This window comes from Gymnoscopelus braueri (assembly GCF_963280865.1).
Source record: "Gymnoscopelus braueri genome assembly, chromosome: 7".
NCBI lineage: Eukaryota > Metazoa > Chordata > Actinopteri > Myctophiformes > Myctophidae > Gymnoscopelus > Gymnoscopelus braueri.
Genome location: NC_137608.1, coordinates 26,190,618 through 26,206,901, shown reverse-complemented (window position 1 = coordinate 26,206,901; position 16,284 = coordinate 26,190,618).

The window sequence follows — 16,284 nt, the reverse complement described above, 5'->3', positions numbered from 1 at the left end:
TGAGGTTAGAATGGTGGTTAGGGATCCTTGTAGTGTCATCACAGCTTTTAGTGGTATTCGTCTTCTTGAGCAGGATGGAAAATTGCAAACCTTTTGCCTTTTTTCGCTTCTGTATCTTTGTAACACTTATAATCGGCTGATTGTTTAGAACCGGGCTCAAGAGCCACTGAAAGGCCTAGCTGGTTTGTACGGCCAGCCAGTTGTCCTGGTACTCTGTATAGGGTCAATATGTTCCTCGAGCGTCACTGATTACACTGGATTGTCTGATGAGCTATTCCTGATTGGGTCTATGTTGTTCACTCTGGAAGTGTTAAGACTGGGTCTAATGCCGATGATGAGAGTAGTTCAACCCTGACATACGGCTTGTTTTATACCACTGAGGGTGGCTCCTGACATCACGGCGGTGATGTCAGGTGGTGTCAGGCATTCCCACATATGGAGCTGGCTATGTCTGTCATGCCCAAACCGGGGACTATGATGTCAGTCCTGGATGGTTCCGGTTATCTCCGTATATGGGGTTTCTAGAAGGAATGTTCTGATGTCAGAGCTAGGTATGTTTTAGGAATCTCCTTTTCTAGCTATTCTATACTGTCAGGCTTTGTCTCCATTTATGGGGATAGGCGAGTATGGGTGAGTATGCCCTGAATGTTCGTAACAGCTGCCCCACGGATTTCCCGTGGAAATACGTAAAAAAATCCATATAATACGTCCAAAGTCAGAGAACATTTCCTCGCCTATGCCTGTGTCTCCGTCTTTGTCTGTTTTGACCCATCATACATTACTTGAGGTAGTGATGAGCCCGCTGCCCCATGAGGACATTTAGATGAGGTTTATTTATGTAGTAGTGATGAGCCCGCTGCCCCATGAGGACAGTTGGATGAGGTTCCTTCCCGGAGGTTGGATTATATTCTTGATAATGCTTTCCATGTTCTCAAGGTCGTTGTACATGGGGTTGGTCCCTGCCGCTGCCCCGTGAGGCTCTCAAGTTTTAAGATTCACGTGTCTAGCTGTGGGCTTTCCTTTGGCCTCCATGGTGTGGGCTTCAGTTAGAACTTAACTTCACTCCCTCAGTGCAAGGCAAGTTATGCCTACTGCAGCTCTCCACCAAAGCTGGACGGCATATACTCTGCCGCCCCGTCAGAGGCGTATTTCTGGACATTGGGTCTGGAACTGCAGTATCCTAGCGTTTGCTATTCATCCGTTATTCAGAACAATTTGGCCTTGCACTTGCCTCCGAGCCTGTGCAGGGTTTGAGGTTGTAGTATTCATCATTATGTTCACTGGTCTCCTATACGGCTGGGTAGCTCTCCCCTGGAGGGTCATACCTTCGATCAACTGTGGGTCTCTGTTCCTGGTGACCACCTATCTGTGCTCCTTTACATCTCATCCTCATTTCAAACAAGAGCCATTCTGCCAGGTCCGGCAGGAAGGGGGTCCGAATCCGGTTCTTGTTGGCGGACCTTTGGAATATTACCCTTAAATCATACGGCAGCCGAGCTAAGAGTTGCATGACATAGGTTGCACATCTCAGCTCCGCTCTTCCTTCTCTCCCGGATTTTGATAACAGAGCCACCAGGCCTCGGACTTTCAGAGTAAATGTTCGGAATGCCTCTATGTCTCCATTCCGAATGGTGGGTCCCTGTATGAGCTCAGCGATGCCCTGCATTGCCACTTGGTGAGGCTGCCCGAACTGTTCCGCGAGGGCTGCCATAGTCTCTGAGTAGGGGTGTGATGAGTCTGCGTGAGCCTCCGCCACTAAGTAAGCGTCTTCAAGCTTCAGATGGTCGCATAAAATGCGGAACTTGAATTGTTCTGATGTGTGGGGAGGGAAGGCATCCTTCAATGCCCCCTTTAATCTTGCGAACTCTCTAGGGTTCGGCGAGGCGAACACCGGTATGATGGGTACCGGTCCCCGATAGAGAGTCTCCCCTGGAAGGCCATGTCGCCGCTCAACTGGGGTTCTCGACCGGTGCCTCCTTGCCGAACCCCGATTGGTCGAAGAAGAACTTTGCCTGGAACGGGTCGCCCTATGGAGACGGCGCTCCAGACCTGAACGGCGGTCCCGCCCGGCGACCCAATCCAGACAGAGGTCATCCTCAACCGACCAGGAGCCGGCACACAGGAGACGAAGTTCCAGGCCCAGGCGACGGTCCCATCGGTCGACCCGGAGGCACCAACGGCAATCACTGCAGTCCCATTGGAGGGCAAGGGGCCACCAGTCGAGACCCACAGTTGATCGAAGGTGTGACCCTCCAGGGGAGACCCTCTATCGGGGACCAGTACCTATCATCCCAGTGCTCGCCGCTCCGAATCCTAGAGAGTTCGCAAGATTAAAGGGGGCATTGAAGGACGCCTTCCCTCCCAACACATCAGAACAATTCAAGTTCTGCATTTTATGCAACCATCTGAAGCTTGAAGACGCTTACTTAGTGGCGGAGGCTCACGCAGACTCATCACACCCCTACTCAGAGACTATGGCAGCCCTCGCGGAACAGTTCGGGCAGCCTCATCAAGTGGCAATGCAGGGCATCGCTGAGCTCATACAGGGACCCACCATTCGGAATGGAGACATAGAGGCATTCCGAACATTTACTCTGAAAGTCCGAGGCCTGGTGGCTATGTTAGCGAAATCCGGGAGAGAGGGAAGAGCGGAGCTGAGATGTGCAACCTATGTCATTCAACTCTTAGCTCGGCTGCCGTATGATTTAAGGGTAATATTCCAAAAGTCTGCCAACAAGAACCGGATTCGGACCCCCTTACTGCCGGACCTGGCAGAATGGCTCTTGTATGAAATGAGGATGAGATGTAAAGGAGCACAGATAGGTGGTCACCAGGAACAGAGCCCACAGCGCGACCGGCACAGGACGCCGCGCGTCCCTAGCCCCCGACGGGCCGTTCGGCAACCGGAGGTACGCAGTCCACGCAACACTGCTCGGACACATAGGATCCAAAGTCCACGGAGAGCTACCCAGCCGTATAGGAGACCAGTAAACATAATGATGAATACCACAACCTCAAACCCTGCACAGGCTCGGAGGCAAGTGCAAGCCAAATTGTTCTGAATAACGGATGAATAGCAATCGCTAGGATACTGCAGTTCCAGACCCAATGTCCAGAAATACGCCTCTGACGGGGCGGCAGAGTATATGCCGTCCAGCTTTGGTGGAGAGCGGCAGTAGGCATAACTTGCCCTGCACTGAGGGAGTGAAGTCAAGTTCTAACTGAAGCCCACACCATGGAGGCCAAAGGAAAGCCCACAGCTAGACACGTGAATCTTAAAACTTGAGAGCCTCACGGGGCAGCGGCAGTGACCAACCCCATGTACAACGACCTTGAGAACATGGAAAGCATTATCAAGAATATAATCCAATCTCCGTGAAGGAACCTCATCCAACTGTCCTCATGGGGCAGCGGGATCATCACTACCTCAAGTAATGTATGATGGGTCAAAACAGACAAAGACGGACATAGCCAGCTCCATATATGGGAATGCCTGACACCACCTGACATCACCGCCGTGATGTCAGGAGCCACCCCCAGTGGTATAAAACAAGCCGGATGTGAGGGTTGAGCGACTCTCATCATCGGCATTAGACCCAGTCTTAACCCTTCCAAAGTAACCAACATAGACCCAATCAGGATTAGCTCATCAGACAACCCAGTGTAATCAGCGACGCTCAAAGAACATCTTGACCCTATACAGAGTACCAGGATGACTGGCCCTTTGTGTTTCACACCTGCAGCACAGCGCCGATGTCACCCACATGCACGTTAGTGTCTGAATGTCTGACTGCCTGTCCTGTCAATATATAGGAATATATGGAGATCCAGTTGTCCAGAGCCACAGATCCGGCCGCTATGCCCATATTTGGGACCGACTGACTTCAAACTCTGCGCGCACATCGGCAAGGACTCAAGGGAGAGCGGATGAGCGGTTGTCCAGAACTGCCGATCCGACCGATATGCCTATATTATGGGTATGCCAATATATGGGCATATGCTGATGACATGGACTGACATATACAGATATCTCAATATATGGGCACAAAGGGACACAGACATACGGGTACAACTGTTACTCTGACAAAGCCCCCGAAACTATGACTCAGACATATCGGTGGGATCGGTGGTGTGACGTAGGTGTGAGGGCCACATAGCGGCCCAAACTCTAGATCAATCAATACATTAAGCTTTATTTATACAGCACAATTCAATGCAGTTCAATGTGCTTCACAGGGGGGGAAAAGTTTTAAAATAATGAACTTTAAAAAAAGCTGAGATGCATACAAATAGGCATAAAAAAAGATAAGAAAGAACAAGTAAAGCAGGAAGAAAAATGCAGCAATCTAAGTAAAAGTGATGCTAAAAAGATGTGTCTTAATATTTACTTTAAAAATGTCCACAGATTCAGAGACCTGCAGATTCCCTGGCAGGCTGTTCCAAAGCTTGGTACCATAATAGCTAAAAGCTGCCTCTCCATACTTTTTTGTACTAGTCTCTGGAACAGTTAGAAGATCAGCGCCAGAGGTCTCATATGTGCCCAGGCACGTACTTAGGAGGCATTACAGAGAAGTAGGCAGGTGCATTTCCATTTAATGATTTAAAAACCAGTAAAAGGATCTTAAAATGTATTCTAAAACTGACAGGCAACCAATGCAAGGACTTTAAAATAGGCGTTTTTAATAGTGCTCTCCGTTTGGTCTTTGTCAACACACGTGCTGCTGCATTCTGGACAAGTTGTAACCGACCGGTTTCTTTTATGGTAGACCAGACAGGAGAGCATTGCAGTAATCAAGCCTGCTAGTGATAAAACAATGTATACATTCTCAGTGTCAGCCTGGTAGAGAAATGGTCGGACTTTGGCAATGTTGCCTCACATGTTCAAATGTGAGGGCCGCGTAGCGGGCTTAACCTCTAGTTTAATTAAAATACCCAAATAATTATTCTAATATTATGAATAGAGATTATTTTACTTTTTTTATATGCATATATTTTCTTCCTTTTTGTGCTGGGCTGTCCACATGACCCTGTGCAGTGGGTTTGTGGTTGGGGGCAGTGCAATTCCTATGCCAGGCAGTGATGCATCCAGGGGGCTCAGGACATAACCCTGAGTGGCTCCTGTGTTGAGGGACAGGGGGCAGCTGGCAGGAGAATGTATGTGACATAACAGACTGATGGCTAAACAGTGGCTTCTTTTCGTGCCCTAAATGAATAGCTATTCTACCTGCAACAACTTGTGATAACCAGTTAGGAAGAAAAATAGGTCTTTACAGCAGTGGGTCTGTATTATTTTTTTTTTTCTTCCTCTGGTAGACTTTTATTGCTAATGTCCATGAAGCCCTTAGGCAGTGTCTGTGGCTGAAGACATGCTCTAGTTGTTAACTGGTTCTTTTGAAAGTACACATGTGTGTCTATGCTCATGTGTGTTGTTTGTGAGCATGGATTTCTGCATCTGAAATAACAGTTTAAAGGGTGGGCCTGTGGAGACTCAATATTTCCTGGTAGACATCATGCAGGTACATCTGCATCTGAAATGCCAGTTTAAAGGGTTGGACTGTGGAGACTCTTTCCTGGTAGACATCATGCAGGTCGATACTCTCAGCCCATAGCAGAACATTAATTCACCCAACCTTGCTGTGGGAACCACAAATGACCAACATTCTTCTTGAGACTTCTGAGAACTAGGCCTGTGCCTACGGGTCGGAAGAAATGCCAAAGGTGCATGCATGGGCTCATTTGTCTTTGTTTAAAGAAAAAACTATTACGATTGTTCGATAATGTATACATTTGGCTTTATACAGTATATTGCTGTCTTTACTATATAGGGTGGGGCTAACAACTGCTTACAGCGATTTCTTTGCCTTGTGAAAACAGCATAATGGTGTTGTCAAGCTGCAGTGGTATTGTAGGAAATAGGTGTGATACTCTACCAGGAGGTAAGTTTCACGTAAGATTAGAATGCGTACAGGAAATGTCTTCTTTGCACTGACTGAATCAAACACTTCATTTTGTATCCATGTACACTTACGCTATATTCTCACAATTATTCATGTGAATTTTATATTAGAACAATGGAACGTTAAGTTCCAGTATGAGCGCAGAGAGGAGTATCAGCATTCAACTCACGCATTCAACTAACCCTAACCCTCACTGAACAGAAGAGGCCATCCTAAACCCAAGGGGGGATGAGGTGTGTGGAGGAAGGATTAGTCTAGTCCTTCAAACTCAGCAGTGAGTCATAGGATAGAAATGTTACTCAGAAGACTTTGCTGTATCCTCCTCCCTCCACAAAACCAGGCTATAGTATTTAAGAACTCACCACACTTCACACATCTTTGTGAAATGGCTTGCTTTCCACAATTAGCCGCTGCACTACTAGCAGTATTCTGCTAGAATTCTGCTTAAATGGTTTGCCTGATAGGGACACATGCTCTTCAATCTGTACTGTACATGTTCCCACTTTGTATTATCATAAAGAAACACACTATACCATTCACATGTCAATGACACACAGTTGTATTTCACTTTTCTCTCATGATCTCAGTTCTGTTAACAAACTAGTTAACTGTAAAGATTAATTAATTGCTGGATGTCCGGAATTATTATTATTACAGCTGAATACAGACAAGACTGGGATACTCACAGTATACTGTACACACTGAGACAGTCCTAACAGTCAGAGACAATGTATTCACCCTCGCCATCGCTGTCTCTTAAATACTGTAGGTTCATAGGTTCAGGATTTGTAGTGCGCCCCCCATCCAGTTATTACACTGGCCCGGGGCGCAGTCCGCAGAAAGAGAAAAGAAAGAAAGAGCCTTCATATACAACTGACTGTCAGATCTGAGTGACCTGTTGCTGGGAGATAGGTCTAAAAGTTTTCACAATATAGGGAGGTGCAACAATGAGCAAGTCAGAAACCTTGGCATATCAACTCTGCCCAGGCTGGCAGACCGGGAGGCGGAGAGGATGTTTTTGCCCCTGTCTGTGTGTCTGTGTGTCTATGGCTAATCTTGGACACTGCTGGACTGATCGGCGTCAGACTTTGCATGCGCACTTCCAGTAGGGCACGTTTTGGCCTATAACTCTTGAACATAGGTCTTACTATAAATCTTTCCAATCCTGGGGCCGCTACTCCACATTTTCTTCAAAACACACTTGTTGGTACTGCTCCAATTGATTTTGTCCAAAACTCACATGAACCGGTACATTATCTCGTGTGATAAACATGTATCATTCAGATTTTTCATATTCCATTTGGATTGAGGGAGGGGCATTAAAATGACAAAAAACATGAATGCATTGTCCCAAATTTGAATCACACATTGAGGGGCCTCTTTAAACAACAAAGAGCCAAAGTGATTTCTCATAGACCCATATGATAGAGGGCACCACAAATGCTACAGATGTCACTGTTGGAGAAACATTCTTTTCAATTATTTTCCATCAAATTACAGTAGGTGCAAATTATCTTGTGAGTCATGTGATAATGGCAGTCAAACAGGGTTTTGATATACTATATTGTTTGCCTGTATGGCTTAAAAAAATGTGTGGGCATAAAGTATAAACACAACATCCAATAAACCACAAACTGGAATCGCATGTGATGGGGCCTCTATAGAGCACACCTCCAAAAGCCCTTTCACTTCTGCCCAGTATTATGCCTTACAAAAGCTATAACCCCCTGCTTCCTCGTGTCATGATGGCGGCAACCCACGACTTACACTGCCCTGGCTAGGCAATCCAGCCTGGCAGAGATGCGCTCATGAGTGCCCATTAACCCATTAAGACCTGAGGCCAATTCTACAAATGCCTTCTGAATCAGTAGTTCAGAAACGTTTTATTTTTTGTGCCAGGGACCCCCAGAAGAGAAGATGTGTTACTCTGGTACTGTAATCATTCACAGGAATTGGCTCCTGGTACGAAACAGAATGACCTTAAAAATACTACTAATATTCTACAAAGCACTTAATGGTTTGGCTCTTTATGATACTTTAAAAAATATTATTTAATTCACTTTCATTACTTTTCTGAATTGCTCACTGATTATAATACGAACAGGGGTCATCAGGCGGATGTCTTCTATGTTCAGCCTTTCATTACTATGATCCTGCTCTCTGGAACAAGCTGACTTGAGGTCAATTACTAGCCTGATTATCAGACTGAAGCTGCACTGAAATTGACTCCAGTGTCGGGGATTACAAGGGGGAGGGGATTAGAAATTCCCTAAACCAATCCTAATTGGGATCCCCACGCCCACCTCCGCCTCTCATTGGACAACGCATTTTGTACCGGAGAAGTCCTAGGTTCACATTTACAACTCCAGACCAAGAGGCAGTCCACTCAGAAAGTGGTCGGGGTCTATGGTATGGAACCAGGCTAGTCCATTACCGCTGTGTCCACATTCAAAAGCAATTCTCTCAGACATTATGGTTAATTGCTGTGTCTGTGTGCTGGGCTGGCTACACTCTTTTTTGTTGACCCTCCAACCTACAACAATAGTCTCTTGCAGTCTCTCACAGCAAAAAGAACAGCAAATCTGAACACACAATAAATCTGATTATCCTAACCCTTCACCAACAACAGGAATTTAAATAACGTATTAATTCCACAACACTATGCTGCCTACTGTAGGCTGCTGCTGCCAAACAAGCAAAAGGCATAAGACCTAATCAACCAACAAGTAGGGCTAGGTCTATTTGACATCAGTAAACCAACAACTTAGCCTAAATTCATTCCACAGCACACTATGTATGTCATAGCTCATAGAAAAATACAAAGTGCATTTAGTAAAATATAGCCCATGCTTACCTTTTATTCATTTTATTCTTGATTTAAAGTTTGTAACGTCCAGTTTAATGTTCACAAGGATCTTCTGATTCCAATGTAATTAATTACACTGTGTGATTTATAGGACTATTTATTTGAACCCATGTTCCACTACGCTCTGACTCTCCACTAATTAATTGCACCTGCTACCTTTTCAATTGAAAGCCTATGCAAATTGGTTAATGAGCTTAAAGGCATATTGCACTCAAATCGTTTTGTGCAGCTCAATAGCCTACTTCCCAAACATAACACTACACACATAGCGAGTTAACAACACCCTAACCCACTACCATCACTGATACCACCAAAAATGTAGGCCTACATGACCAAAAACACCAACAATACAAATACATACAGTAAGTAAAGTAACTGTATCAATACTTATCAGCTGCAATCTGGAACTTATTTTAATTTATAAAACGTTATTTTAACCAATCTGTATGATAGTATGTTAACACAATGTGAATTTAGCACATCTGCAGTGGCTGGAGGTGGTTCCTCCACTCTTGCTTAGAGAAATTTAGACCCTGTGGTGTCAGGTAGGACACATGCTGGTTGACACATAGTCCTGTCTTAAGCCCATAAACCCAGTAACTCCCATGGCCAAGTGGGAATATATAAGAAAAAATAAAGTCTGCACAATGTAAATTTAAAAGAAGCTCCCAGTCAAGGCTTTATTAACATTTCAACACAAGGTCTTCTTCAGAATGAGGACCAGGCCAAACACAACACTCCTTATAAGTGGCAACACCCAAATCAGTGCTGGGCTAAGATGATCACACAGGTGCAATCAATGTGCTGTCAGTCTCAAAAAACAGCCCATGGCATATGGCCCATAGTATCACAGGATTACAATACATATGGACCGAAGTATCACAGGATTACAATATCAAGAAACACAAAGCAATAAAAAAAGAAGGGAAAAAAAGAAATAAACGTATGGATTGGAGTTTTAAAGATACAGCAACAGTTCAACACTACACTCTTAACTACTACCATCGACCAGCACAGTTAGACCTGTTTCTTCTGGAACATTACTTCTAGTTATTATTATTATGACATAATATACAGCTGCAAGACATTTAGCTCATCAGTATCATCAGTACTTGTCCACATTACTTCTAGTTATTATTATTATGACATAATATACAGCTGCAAGACATTTAGCTCATCAGTATCATCAGTACTTGTCCACAATTAACTGCTGCTGAGCTCTTAGCATAGCTGAAATCTCATGGAGGATTTTTTGAATATTTTGCAATGAAAAGAGGGGGGGAGGAGTTACTTTAAGGAGTTACCATATTACACCCTTTAATTTAGAGGAAGTATGGATGGAATGCTATTTCCACTTTGTTGCAGCCATTCAAAAGCTGGGTGGTACTTATCTTTAAACTCGCAGAACATTTGACTGATTGCTGTAGCTTCCACAGCATCTTGAAAATAACTTGTAATGACAGGACTGTGAAGATTACCACACGTGATATAGACGCGCTTCAATCTGTTGCAATGCAGTCTAGTTACTGTTACCACTGGAAACAGGGAGTTGGGTTCTGCAACTTATGCTCCTGCTTTGTGATCAATGTGGACTTGTAAAGCTCAGAGGGAGTTTGCCAACACTAATTAATGACACACACACACACACACACACACACACACACACACACACACACACACACACTCACACATTTTTTTCTTTATTATTTTTTTATGTGGACATTTACAAGTTACTCAGTATGATCAGCAGAGGGGTGAAATGAAATGTAAGGAGGGTTGTAAATGCATGATGCACAATCTTTATAGCATTTATTTATATGGCATTATAATATTTTCATTAATTCACTCTCATACTGATAAAAACAAAATTGTAGTGTGCAAAAGTCCCAAATGAACAGACGTGTTTTGGGAATAATAGAAATGTATGGTAAATACATACGGGAAAGTAATGCTCTGGGAACACGAGAAACAGAAATGCATTACTGTAATGTGCACAGTCACACTATATGGAACAAATACTAAATTTGATGGGACACAATTCTCCTGACAAATTTATTGTGCAGACCCATGCCCTTCCATAGTTGAGTGCTATGGCAAGTTGTTGTACCCCTATAGCCATACACTACCCCATGTAGACATAGTTGTACACCTGGCCATACAGTATCTCATGTGGACACAGTTGTACACCTGGCCATAGTGTATATCTCGTTATGCATATGTCCCATTTCACAAGCTTTCAATATTAAAAGCTGAGGCATGAATTTGTATTGTCTTCGCCACGCCGGACGGCCGAAGGCAGGATACTATGTTTTCACTCCTGTCCGTCCATCCGTATGTCCGTCCGTCCGTGTGTGTGTCCGTCCACGTGTGTGTCCATCCGTTTGTCTGTGAACAGATCATCTCTGGCACTGTTGGAACGGTCGGCATGAAACCTAGCATGTCTATAGTCTTCTCTACAATCATCTCTATGGTCATGTACTATAGTCATCTCTATAGTCATCTCTATAATCATGTACTGTAGATAAAGTGGTTGGAACTTCCTCTGCTGCAAAGATCTGTCATGACAGTTCACACTATTACACTCCTCTGGGTTCAGGTTCTGAAGTAGTTACAGCATGGCTGCCTCTCTTTTAGCCTTTTCAAAATTAATCAGGCCTCTTTTTTAAGATGTTAACAGCCACTGCCACATTTGTGGTTAAATTTAGACGCTGGGCCACTTTCCGAAAGCATTCTGTCTCCCTAAAAACCTGCACCAAGTACTTATCATACCCGCCGGACACAGCACATTGTATTGATTCTCCTGGACTAGCTACTGTAGGCAGGGAGGTGATAGCAGGAGGCAAACTGGAGCAGAGCATTCACAGTTTAAATTGAAAGGAAGTCATTTTCTTTATTGCTCCTCCGTGCTTGACTTAATAACCTAATCTATGGACTTGCTGCGCATGAATGAACCAAGAGGTAGCGGTGGGCAGGACATGTCTATTTTCAGCTGGGCAAAGACCTATTTAAACTTTTCCAATGCTTGAATGTAGCAGATGACAGACGTCAAATCAGAGAGCATTAACGTCACTCTGTTTGGCATAAAGAGTGGCTATTACAGCCCTTGCGGTGACTCATTTTCAAAATTACAGTGAACACCTGGGACGAGAGCAGGAAGGAGTAAAGCATGTAGAGAAGTGAACTCTCCCTGTCACTCAGTCACTCTCTAACTCTACTTACTTTCTCTCTCTCTCTCTCTCTCTCTCTCTCTCTCTCTCTCTCACACACACACACACACACACACACACACACACACACACACACACACACACACACACACACACACACACACACACACACACACACACACACACACACACACACACACACACACACACACACACACACACACACACACACTGAGGAAACAGTATCTGGGTAGAAGATACACAGAGTCAGACAGAAACTGTAGCAGGCCAGTATCATGTCATTGTTTCTCCAAGTTTGTTCTGACAAGTTTGTAAGTTATATTTCTCATCTCTCATGTGGTTGATGAGCATGCTGTAGGCTACAGCAGTAAGAGAGAGCAGAGTGATCTCTGCACCCTCTCCATCTGTTTTTGTCCACATTGTAGGAGGAGGAGTGCTGACATTTGATATATCATGCAACGGTCCGATAATCCCCCGAGTGTGTACATACATCAAACAGTATTCCTCTAGAGCCGAATGCGCCTACTGTAACAATCAAAGCCACACTGAGTCACTCCCTTGCCTGTGGAGAGAATTTTGTGATGGAAGCCGAAAGTAAAAAGATCCCCTTTGACACTCCAGCTTAGACTAAGCCTGCCTGCACGCACAAGGCTTTTTTTCACTGTCCAACGTGACGTGAAACAACAGAGCAAGAGCAGCTTCGAATGGCTGATGCAGAAAGTCAACATCAGTGTAAAGTCTATCTTTTTAACCACTTTACCGCAAAACTAAAATCTATATTATTTCAAAAATAGCCAATCTACACTACGTTTTTCAGTTTTTTGCCTATAATGCCCAAAAATGCTAATAGGTTAAAGGTGAAAATGATTCCTAACCTTTGCTATTATACAAGGTATTACAAGGGGCTGCTTTCTTGAAGAGCTTCCATTTGGAGAGATCCCACAGTCTCATATAGATGTCAGGACCAGGGATGATATTGTCTCGGCGGGTAGATAATTTGACATCAGTAGGCTTCTGCTGCTGGATTCTATTTCGGTCAGTCTGACAGAAACATCGAAGCCATTATGGTCAAGCAACATGCACACAGACCTGGAAGTGTTGTCATGAATAATTCCTTGTACTTCCTGTTCTATTTTTTTCCGTGTGGGGATGTTTATTCATGAGGCATTCATTATTTAACGGTTAAAGTAATACTAGGTAACGTTTTCAACAAAACTAAAGTTAAATTGTATATCTTTTGCGAGTGGCAAAAGTTTCACAACACCCACTCCGTGAATTTCACCCCCGGAAGCCTTTTATTTATATATTTTCTATTGAACGTGTACGGGGGGACTTTCCCGGGAAAATGACGTTCCTGGCCAACGTCATGACATCGTGGCCGACGTCCTCAGGAACTACCGCAACGGTTTCCTGTTTGGCCAGGAACTACCGCGCTATTAACAAAAAGGAACCTCACGCTGATTTTAAGATAATGTAGGATTGGAAGATCGAAAAAGAACAGAAAAAGAAAGCACAGCTCATGGTAACTAATGCTCCACTGGCTAAGAGAAACGATCCGTAGATAGTATAAAACAATTAAAAGATCGCTTTTTGAAACGTTTCCGGCTTCCGGTGAAAACGAATGGAATTCTGGGTAATCGAGGACTAGGGAAATTGTATGCAGTGACGGTAGTGACCAGCAGAGGTTGCTAAAAATCGTTATTTGTGATTCTGCATTGTACAACTTTAACGCAGGGATATTCGGAGAGAAGATATTCAAAGATCCATGTTGACCTACAGTAAGTTCTAAATGACAGATACCAGGTCAATACTCTAATACTATAAATGTAGAGCGGCAGCTATCAATCTTTTTTTTTTAATGTTTGGTCTTTCGATTACTTTTTCGATTTATTGAATAATCAAGAAGCGTGTTTTAAAATAAAATAAAACATTTTATGTATACATTTTAGTTTGGTGATCAATAAATGGGGATAAAAGGAAAGTGTTTCTTAACATACATTGTGAAGTTTAAGCCATGTGAACGCACACAAACACACGCACACGCACACAAACACACGCACACGCACACGCACACGCTCACACACACACACACACACACACACACACACACACACACACACACACACACACCCTTCAGGGGTACACACACACACACACACACACACACACACGCGCGCGCACACGCACACGCGCACGCGTACACGCACACGCACACACTCAGCAATGTTACTCCAAGGCTCCGTCCCTCACCAAGAACCTAAATGACTTTGTTCTGTTGTATTCAGAGGTTTAAGAACATGTTTGGACATATCACTATGAGCACACCAAACAACTGCTGGTACGAACTGATGTCAATCATTGGAAATTAGATCTAAGAGATTTACTCCCCCTTTTATGCTTTCTCCCTATCTTCTGACGTACAATTCTAGACATCTTCTGAGGTTCTGGTGTCTTAATGCTATCCCTCATACTATAAAACTGATTGATTGAAGCCCCCTCAGCAGTGGTGGACATGTACTTAGGGAGACAGAATGACAATTACAACCCCAGTACTTGAGTCAAAGTATAGATACTCCCGGTCAAATATTAGTCCAGTACAAGTGAAAGTTGGTCAATACTTTATAAAGTATTCAAAAGTACGAATTTCAAAGTAGGCTACATTTTCTTTTTAATATCAATGTATTGTTGTATAAATTTTAGACATTTCCCCCCAAAATTAAACAATTCTCCAGAACTTTTGAAAAAATATTAATAATAATGAAAAACCAAACCTGAAAGCTCACAATGCGTTGCATCGCGACCCGTTGTGAGCTTGTAGATCTGCTATTTTAACTATACTATTTGAAATAGGGCTTAAAGGTGTAGTTCACCCCAAAATGACTTTTTTTCTATCGATTACAAACCCCATAGAGACTTGAATTCATGGAGATTTTTTTGTTTTTGTAACATTCCTAAGCCAATAATTTGATGACCGGCCGCGGCTCCGGGAGGAGACTCAAAGAGTCAACTTTGAGCCTCCTGCCGGAGACATTAGCATGTTTCCGCTGGTCATCAAATTATTGGCTAAGGAATGCGACAAAAACTAAAAAATAGCCATGAATTCAAGGCTTCATGAGGTGTGTAATTAATAGAAAATAAGTAATTTACGGGGTGAACTATCCCTTTAAGTGGTTAATTCAAAGAGCACTTTTTCCCTTCCTAGAAATGTAAAAGTAAAGTAGCCTACATATACTCAAAGAATTTACTTAAGTACAGTACTCAAGTAAATGTACTTCATTACTGTCCACGACTACCCATACTATAACCCTCATTGAAGTATAAGGGGCTGCATTTCCATCTCCTTAGTCTTTGAAGGTGAAAGGTTCAACAATCAATGTAAAATATCAAATGTCATTTTACATTAGCCAACCTTACTGTACTTAACATTCACTGATTGAGGCCTCTAAGCAGGTTCGTGCAGTTTCTTGTTTCCATGGTTATGGATATTCCAGGTTAAGGGTTAAGGGCTCTAGAAAACTACTTCAACACACTGTATACCTGTGCTTTAAACAATTATTTTTTATTTGAACTAGCTCTCTTTTTCTTTCTTCTTTAAAAAAAAAAACCCATTTAGACCTTGAATCCGGGAAAGCATCTGTGTAATTGTATTTGTTACTATATATCGTCACTGTCGGGCAGAAACCTTGTATCTCCAAGTTTCCAATGAGGATGTTTTTTCGTAAATTAAAGCCCTACTAAAAAGTAGTGAAAATAGCAGATCTTCAAGCACACATCGCAAGGCGTTGTGTGCTTGTATTGCAGATCGGCTATGTCCACTATTTTAAATAGTAAAAAAAAAAAGGAACTGTTTTGGACAAACAAGTTTTCCACCCGACAACAATATCAAAAATTGAAGTTTTTCGGAAAACTTAGGTTAGGATTTAGAAGGTGCCTCAGATCTAAATGGGTTAACTAACTTCCTGCATTTCTACGCTCTCAGTAGATCTTCTGATTGTCTTTGTCTGTCGGACATCATCAATTTGTCCAATCCCTGTCTATCCTCCAGTATATTTTACTGCCCCTTTTACGTCTTTGACTATCAGTCCATCTGTCTGTTCAGCCTGCTGCTACTTATGCAGTCTGTCGGTCCCGTTAGTCATCTTGTGTTCGTCACCAATGAAGAAGCTTCAGTAACAACCACAGAGGGGTGGGGGATTGAAAGGGTTGGTTAAGTGTAAACAGGCCCAGAGTCTCTTGTTTATCATCGATCTCAGCCGACCCAAGTGGATGTTTC